At 39.9% G+C, this 8,635-nt stretch overlaps 1 long non-coding RNA gene across 1 annotated transcript; it reads right to left on the bottom strand.

Moving 5' to 3' along the window:
* Positions 1-825: 825 nt before the first annotated feature.
* On the bottom strand, positions 826-2,606 carry LOC119918598. The gene is made up of 3 exons (XR_005447472.1): positions 2,266-2,606; positions 1,862-1,924; positions 826-982 (listed from the first exon to the last, which is right to left on the bottom strand). It is a non-coding gene; the product is annotated as an uncharacterized LOC119918598 (long non-coding RNA).
* Positions 2,607-8,635: the final 6,029 nt, after the last annotated feature.

Below are 8,635 nucleotides of genomic sequence, written 5' to 3'. Positions count from 1 at the left end.
TTTTTTTTTTTTTAACATTTCATTTTGTATATTGATATGTTTTAGCAAGCAGGCTTCAGGCTGGTTACATGGTTGCTATGCTAAGAAAATCAAACCATTCCCCACCCAGAAAGCCTGGATAAATGAGGTGAGGGCTCTATCCAAAGCCAAAAGTCCTGAGAGTGAAATACAGTGGGGAGAATGAGTTAAAAAAACGAGCAATTATTAAAAAAATCATACAATGTGGTTTTCTGGATTTTTGTATTGAATTCCGTCTCAGTTGAAGTGTAACTATGATAAAAATGACAGACCTCTACATGCTTTATAAGTAGGAAAACCTGCAAAATCAGCATTGTATCAAATACTTGTTCTCCCCACTGTATGTATAAATCTGCTGGGTCTGATAACATCCCTTGTGGTGTACTAAACACTGTGCCAATCAGCTAGTTGATATGACATTTTCAAAAAGGTTTCCCACCTGCTTCAAGACGGCCACCATCGTACCTGTCGAGTCTGAACGACTACCGCCTTGTAACACTCACCCCCACTCTGATGAAATGCTTTGAGAAACTGGTTCTTCAGCAATAAGGGTCCCAGCCAGCCTGTTTGCCCAGTTTGCTTTCAGAATGAACAGGTCCAGAGAGGATACCATCTCCACTGCCCTCACACACCTTAAGGAAAGCAGCACCTACATCAGAATGCTGTTCAACACAATCTCCCCCATGAAACTGATTGGCAAACTATATTTATTGATATTGGACTTTCTCACTAACAGACCCCAGTCAGTTCGGATTGGTGGTCACACCTCCTCCACTTTAGTGCTCAACACCGGAGCCCCCCAGGAATGTGTGCTCAGCCCCCTCCTGTTCACTCTGTACACCCACGACTGCATCCCTCGACATGGAGAGAGCTCTGTTGTGAAGCTGGTGTATGGGGTTCTTCAGCCATGCTAGACAAAGACGTGAGTAACATTGCTCCAGCAGTCGAATCTGATATAACTCTTCTGAAAGAAAGCCAACAATTAATGTACTTTTCATACACCCATTTGTCGTTGTTACATCTAATACCATGGTGAATTACAATCACAGAAATCCAGAGCCATTAAGCCAAACACGGAGCAAACTTTTTATTCCTCCAAAACAAATGCTGGACCCCACCATATGTAAAGCTTTGTTGGAAATCTTACTCTTCCTTTTCTTACACGAGGATTACACCTTCCTAAACAAAGACATCACCCCTGAGGAGCTAAAAGAAACTATTTTGAAAGGATTCAAAACCCCAGGCCCTGAAGGTTCGCTGACGCACTCACACCTTCTATGCTTAATCTCTTATCTCAAATAAGGTGAGGCAGAAATAACACTTATTCTGAAAAGGGGCAAGGATCTGGAGGAGGCTCCTTAATGTGGACCAGATACCTGGTCACACTGGTTCAGAACAGATTTATCCCTGGTAGAAACTCCTTCTCTAACCTCGGAAATGTTTTTTATATATACCAATTTTAACTCCAGCCTATGTGATCTTGTGGTCACCTCTCACAGCACCAAGAAGGGGTTTGACCAGGCAGAATGGTGCCATTTATTTGCTGTGCTGAACAATTTTAGTTTGAGATAAATCGCCTGGATTAAACTTTTGTACAAATATTAACCAATGGGATGTTATCCTCCCACTTAGCCTGGAGCAGTGGTAATATTGCCTACAGATTTTAGGTGCAGTGATCATGTCTCCAATTGCTTTAGATAAATCTGTTTATGGTGGAAACATAATACATAGTTGTAAAGGGGTAATCTGGAAGCAAATTAAAGCTACAAGGCTATGTTTGAGAACTAGCAAGACACCTTTGAAAGTATCCACCTGGAAGAAAAAAAAAAAACCCACATCCTACCTTCAGGCTGGATAAGAATTGAACAGAGCTGCTTGCTGTTCTCACTTGTTATTTTTCAAATCCCTGTCCGGAGAAACGGTGATTATTTCAGAGATATATATATAAAAATTATACAGAGTTTACTAAGTGGCTCTAAAGTCAGTTCAAGGGGCAAAAAAACCCTTCATGTACTTGGATAGCCATTGTACTCTACAGGTTCTTAGTCCTATCCAGAAAGTGAACAACAGACCATGTGTGTTTTCATTCAGTCTCAATTCATAAGAATTTCTTTCTAAACACAAAATGTGTCGTTTCAAAACTGATTCCTATTGAGTCTGTTCAAAAGGACAAAAGTTATGCAAGATTTATTAAATAAATATTGTTACATCCCCAGTCTAGAGGAAATAGGAAATGAGGTGTCTCACCACAACGCAAGGAAATTACAAAGTAGCAGTCTTCAGAGATGAGCTGTGCCCAAATTAACAAGATCCGCAAACAACCTTAAACAGACAAGACTTCTACAAACATTTAAAATCACTGTGCTGAAGTTTCTCTGCTTGCAAAGGTTCTCATTCAACAACTAGCACATAGTTGCAAGTAGCAGAGTGAAGCAAAGATTGCTGTCAGCTGGGGGCTTAAAAAGCCTGCTGTCATTCAATGTACCAATCACAAGGCAGCAATCAACTTCTGATTGTCCAATCCAGGGTGGCCAACTGTTTTCCATTACATGCATGAAGGAAGCACACATGCACACACTGAGGGAGAACAGAATTATCATTACATGGTTGGATGGTGCAATATTATATTGCATACAAGCTAAATTTTTCCTCAATAAGTAACCACATCAATATTTATTAAGGTTATTATTTAAGCCTAATTCAATGAATATTATTTCTTAACCTAATAAAGGTAGGTTGAGAATTAGTTTCTTTCTTGCAATTAGGGTTTCCCCAATGAAACTGATAAAGTTGAAGTAAAATGGAAGCTTTATAGGGTGTTCTGTCATCTTCAGACGGTCGAATTTGCTTTTTCAATAGGGTGTTTCATGTCATCTTAGAATGACCATTACTTGCTCCCAGGAGAAAAAAATAAATCTAATCAGCCAGAAAACTGTAGTGATTTTAATTAAATTCAAAGGTGTAGAATAGGGACAGCAGCCCTACCAATATCCAACGACTACTGAATTGTCCCTAGCAATAATTTTGTTCAAAACAATTCAATATAACTAACACAACAAAACACTGTTCTCCATCAGCATCTAGTCTTCTACTTGGTACACAAACAGTTAAAAGCTCATGTTAAATGCATTTAAGTTTTGGAAGACTATGTCCTCCACTCTCATGCCTCACAGTAGTTTTATCCACCCTTGGGCAAACTTATGTGATTACAATCTGTCAATTTCCTTTTACTACTTACTTTACTGTGTTGTGGAAAACGTGACTATGCATAATTTTATTCCATCAGCACTTTTATTTAAATATAAGAGCGCTTTAAATGTGGGGTTTTATGGAATCATAAGCAAATAAAGATAGCTAATATAGACTGTTTAAAATAAGTCCCACACTATGCAAATTGTTAAGTCAGGTAGATGAAATAAGGGGAAAATATCAGGGTTTATCCAGGTTTCACCTGGTCTTATTTAATAATAATTTTTATTTGTAGAGCACTTTTCAAAAACAAGTTAAAGTGCTCAAAGAAAACATTGAAAAAACTAAAATACACGTTTAAGATAAATATAAAACTAGTAAAATAGAATAAAATAAAAGGGATAAAATAAAGTCAAATAAGATCAGGAAAGGCTCTCCTATAAAAGTTTGTTTTTAAAAGTAGTTTTCAGTCGAGACTCTGGAACAGACAACAGACCTCTGCCCGAGGATCTCAAGGTACGTGCTGGTGTGTATGGGACTAAAAGTCCAGAAATATAACAAGGCGAGAGGCCATGAAGAGCTTTAAAAGTGAACAATAAAATTTTAAAGTCAATTCTAAAACATACTGGGAGCCAGTGTAATGAAGCTAAAATAGGGGTGATGTGGTCATATTTCTTTGTTCTGGTTAAAAGCCTGGCAGCTGAGTTCTGGACAGTCTGGAGTCGATCAATAGATTTTTGGGTTAAACAGGTGAAAAGGCTGTTGCAATAATCCATGATGAGATGAAGGCGTGTAAAATCGGTGTCCTTAAAAGTTAACATAGATTGAATTTTTGCTATATTTCTAAGTTGATAAAAACATGATTGAACAAGCTTTGTGGTGTGCTGCTCGAAATTTAAATTACTATCAAACCAAACACCAAGGTTCTTTGCCACAGGCTTAATGTGATTTACTAGGGAACCAGCAGATGGCAGTATTTGATTTGCCATCTGCTGAGACCCGATGACCAGGATTTCTGTTTTGTTTTATTTACTTCACAAAGGCAGTTGTTAAGTGAACTCAGCATTCCAGGGTCTGTGGATCTGACGGGCAAGTATATTTGTGTGTCATCAGCATAAATATGAAAAGAAATGCCATGTTTATGGATAATATGTCCAAGGGGAAGCAGATACAAGGAAAACAAAATGGGTCGTAAGACCGACCCCTGAGGCACACCATATTTAACTGGACAGAACGAAAAGACATAGTTGTTTACAGACACGCAAAACTTCCTATTTGACAGGTAGGATGAAAACCATTCTAGGGCAGTACCAGAGATCCCCACCCAGTGCCTCAGTCTGTCTAACATGATGTTGTGATCAATGGTGTCAAAAGCAGCGCTAAGGTCTAAGACCATTTATGAATGAAATTTAAAACCTATCACGACTTAGAAGAAACGCACAAAAGGAAATACAGTCACAAAATTACTTGCAGAGTAAATCAATGTATTCAAATCAGCATTGAGTGATGTCTACAAAATTGGCATCGGACGATGTCAACAACGAAACACCGGGATGAACGATGACCTTGACAAGCTCCGTAATTAACAAGCTGGCATGCGGTGGACCTGCTGACGTGAAAAATGGGTCACTGGTAGGTAACACAACCTACTGCTGATGGATAAACTCAGGGGAGCAAAACATGCTAAATAAGTCTACTGGGGTTGAATTCTAACCATTTGATCTGGGAAAATTCATTTGGTTAGTTTTGATGCTCTCCACAATGATTTTATATTCAGCAGCACCAAGCAGTTTTGAGCCTCACCACCTTATAATGGCAGGAAACACATGACCTCACATCATTACAGATAGGATTTTCATGTTGCCTTTTGTGAATTTACTGCTTTATACATTTGTAGAAATTAGCATAAATAGGCAACATGCCTTCCCTTCTGCATTACTACAAGCATTTCATTTGTACATCAAAATCCAAAAGAATAATGTCCTCATTAGCTTAAAAGGACTAATGGTAGTTTGCATCCGTAATTCGCTTTAACATTACTAACCTCAGCTCCCCAGTGGTCAACACCGTACTTTTAATTTAACTATCAAGGTGTACATTAGACAGAGCTGTAAGCTGACAACTTAATGCTGATCTTATCCTCCGTTAACTTTCACTGTCACTTTCAGCCACTCGCATTCGCTTGTCATTTGAACGAGGAGGAGGCAGCCATGCTTTGAGTGTTACTGTAGTTTACTGAAAATCATTAAAGATTGTGTGAAACAGTAGGCTTCAAATACTGACTGTTTAAGCCCTGATTGGACACCAAGTGTCTCAGGATGCTGGTGGTGAACTGGTCCTTGAGGTGACCGGGACGACTCAGGACCATCTTCTCACTCGGCCTGGGACACAGATGTTAACGGGGGCCCAGGAGTCTCTAAGACGAGTGTCCAGGTGTGTTACTGTCGTACTTCTCTCTGTGGAGCAGCAGACAAGACAAGGCCTCCGGGTGTTCTAGGAACTCAAAGACGAGGAGGAGTCACAGGACTGATCAGACTGGAGGACAGGGACCCTTTCCTGGACACCACTCACCTTATTTAAGGTGCTGCAGGATGGGGATGATGGCCTCCAGGGGGATCCTGTGAGCCAGGAACTGCTGCCAGGTGCTGTACTGCTCGAAGGTCTCCCAGTCTAGAGACTAAACTGGACACAGAAAAAGACGATGGGTGTCCTTTGAGAGATGTTGAGCACAGAGTCCTTCATGAATATCACCAGGGTCCCCATCATGTGACACATCAGCTCCTGCAGCTGAAACACAGAGAGATCTGCTTACTGAACACAACCTGGATCAGAACCAGCCTAAAGGTTCTGCAGTGGCGAGTCCTGATCAGCTGTTACCTGTTTGGAGTCGATGATGGCTACGATCATGTTGAGCACCTAAACACTCCACAGCGTCTTATCTGGGAACTGAGATAGAAACATTCAGATCTCGATCTGAGTGTTGGTGTAAATGGAGAGGGTGAGGCAGCAGAGCAGCCAGACGTCGTCCTCCTGACACACCTTCATGCTTCTATTCCCCCATACAAACCCCCACACTGAGTGTGGCAGGTGTTGTTACCCAGCGCATGAAGTCCAGCAGCGTGGCGGTGATGGTGGGATGAGGTTTCATGGAGTGATGCATCACCAGGATGGCCGGTTGTTTAATGATAACACTAGCAATACTTTATTTGGTGACGGTTATTTCGTAAGACTAGACCCAACGGGCATGAGGTAGGCCTGCATGGTATGAGGAAAATATTCAATGTGCGATAATATTGGTATATATCGTGATAACATATAACTTGCAATAAACTTATTGAAGTGTGCATATTATCGGCGTGGTTGTTTAAAATTTATAAGATTGGAATTTAATACAGCTAAATGCTGTTTCTAGAGCAGCAACATTTGTTTACATCATGAATAGTGACGTTTAGAAAGAAAAAAACTCAGTCTGTATCAGACCTTCCTCCTCCCTCTGCTGTTATTCACTGCCTGCAGGTAACGTTACCTGGTAGGAGGAGCGGCTGGTTTCTCAGCCAGCAGCTGAGTTTACAACAATGTTCCAAATTTTAAGGCTGCAGACAGCTATTTAGCTTGTTTGGGTTTTTTTACATTTGGGTAACTGACATTACATGACGATTACATTGATAGGCTACGTTTAAATTTCGAGCAGCACACCACAAAGCTTGTTCAATCATGTTTTATCAACTTAGAAATATAGCAAAAATTCAATCTATTAACTTTTAAGGACATGAGAACATTTTACATGCCTTCATCTCATAACGCCTGGATTATTGCAACCTTTTCACTTGTTTAACCCAAAAATCTACTGATCGACTCCAGACTGTCCAGAACTCAGCTGCCAGGCTTTTAACCAGAACAAAGAAATATGACCACATTACCCCTATTTTAGCTTCATTACACTGGCTCCCAGTGTGATTTAGAATTAGGTATTGTATGTCTTTGCACTTGTTGAAGCACTTTGTAACTTGTTTTTGAAAAGTGCTCTACAAATAAAAATTTATTAGCTGTGCTAGTAAACAGCCTACAGGAGACAGACTGAGAACAGAAATGATTTCCCTTACAGACAGGTGTATTTCGAGACATAAAGTTACATTATAGGATCCACTAGTCTTGATAGCAGTATTGCTAAGCTCGGACATTGACTTTGAGAAATTTTGGAACCGGGTCTCGATCCACATCCCTACTTAGCACTAGCCAAACTGATTAGCATGTTAGCCGTTAGTTAGCTCGCCAATTAAATAAGTTCACCAACTGTCATCACCAAGATTCTGGGCCTTTAAACTAATGCAGTTACTGTTTGTAACTAACTCCATTTAGAGAGAACAACTCACACTCTGGCATTGGACGATGTCAACAATGAATCACTGGGATGGATGATTACATTGATGGGCTATGTAATTAAACAAGCTGGCATGCGGTGCACCTGCTGCCATGAAAAAGGGTCACGGGTGGAAATATCCAGAAAAATTACGAGTTCTGTGTCTTTTCTTTTGTGTCTTTTTTTTTTAAACATAACCTACTGCTTATGGAGAAATTCTGGGCTGCAGACAGCGACAGAGAGGCAGGGAAAGTGTTTGCAGTGAGAGACCAAACGTAAAGGTGTGTGAGTGCAGGGAGAAGTCGAGGCAAATGCAAAGCAGGTACATTTAGAAATAAAAATAATGTCTGTGGGGATTAAAACATGCTTTCGCAGGGTGTGAAATTTAACAATTTTCCAATAAAGAAATATGCAATTCCACATAATTTTGTAACATTGTTATTACCACATCTGTGAACAACAAGTAGAGTAAGATTTTGAATACACTACACCCAAAAGCAAAACTTGCTAAATAAGTTTACATAGTCTACATATAGTAATGAGCATACTTATTGGCTGTGGGACAGTGGATAAGACACATGCCTTTGGTGAGAGAGACCTGCGCTTGATTTCAATTGTGACGCATCCATAAATGTGTCCCTGAGCAAGACACTTAACTCTTTGTTGTTCCAGAGGGCGCCACCTTTAACATATGGCAATTGTAAGTGGAATACACTCCACCTTGTTCACTTTACCAGGTCTTCTGACTTTGCTTGGTGTGTATGAGGCAGATGCTGCAGCATTATATTAAACAAACTCACACCAAATCTTAAGAAGCAGAGATAAAAGAACCAGTGACGTTGCAGCTTATCAATACCAACATTACAATATAATAATTTGGAGCTGGAGCTCATTTAATACCCATCCCTAAAAGAAACATAGCAGTTTGTCAAGACCACCAACTATAGCAATGTTTCTTTAACTTAACATTACTGAGAAGACATTGTCATTTGGTAGACAATTTTATCCAAAGCAACTTACATTTCTGGAACAACATACAAGCATTAACAAAGCAAAATTAATTTAACT

This window comes from Micropterus salmoides, unplaced genomic scaffold, assembly GCF_014851395.1.
Source record: "Micropterus salmoides isolate LMB-PRFRI ecotype aquatic unplaced genomic scaffold, ASM1485139v1 Ms_hic_scaffold_2305, whole genome shotgun sequence".
NCBI lineage: Eukaryota > Metazoa > Chordata > Actinopteri > Centrarchiformes > Centrarchidae > Micropterus > Micropterus salmoides.
Note: the sequence above shows the minus strand (reverse complement) of the source record. Positions and strands in the feature narration are given on the sequence as shown.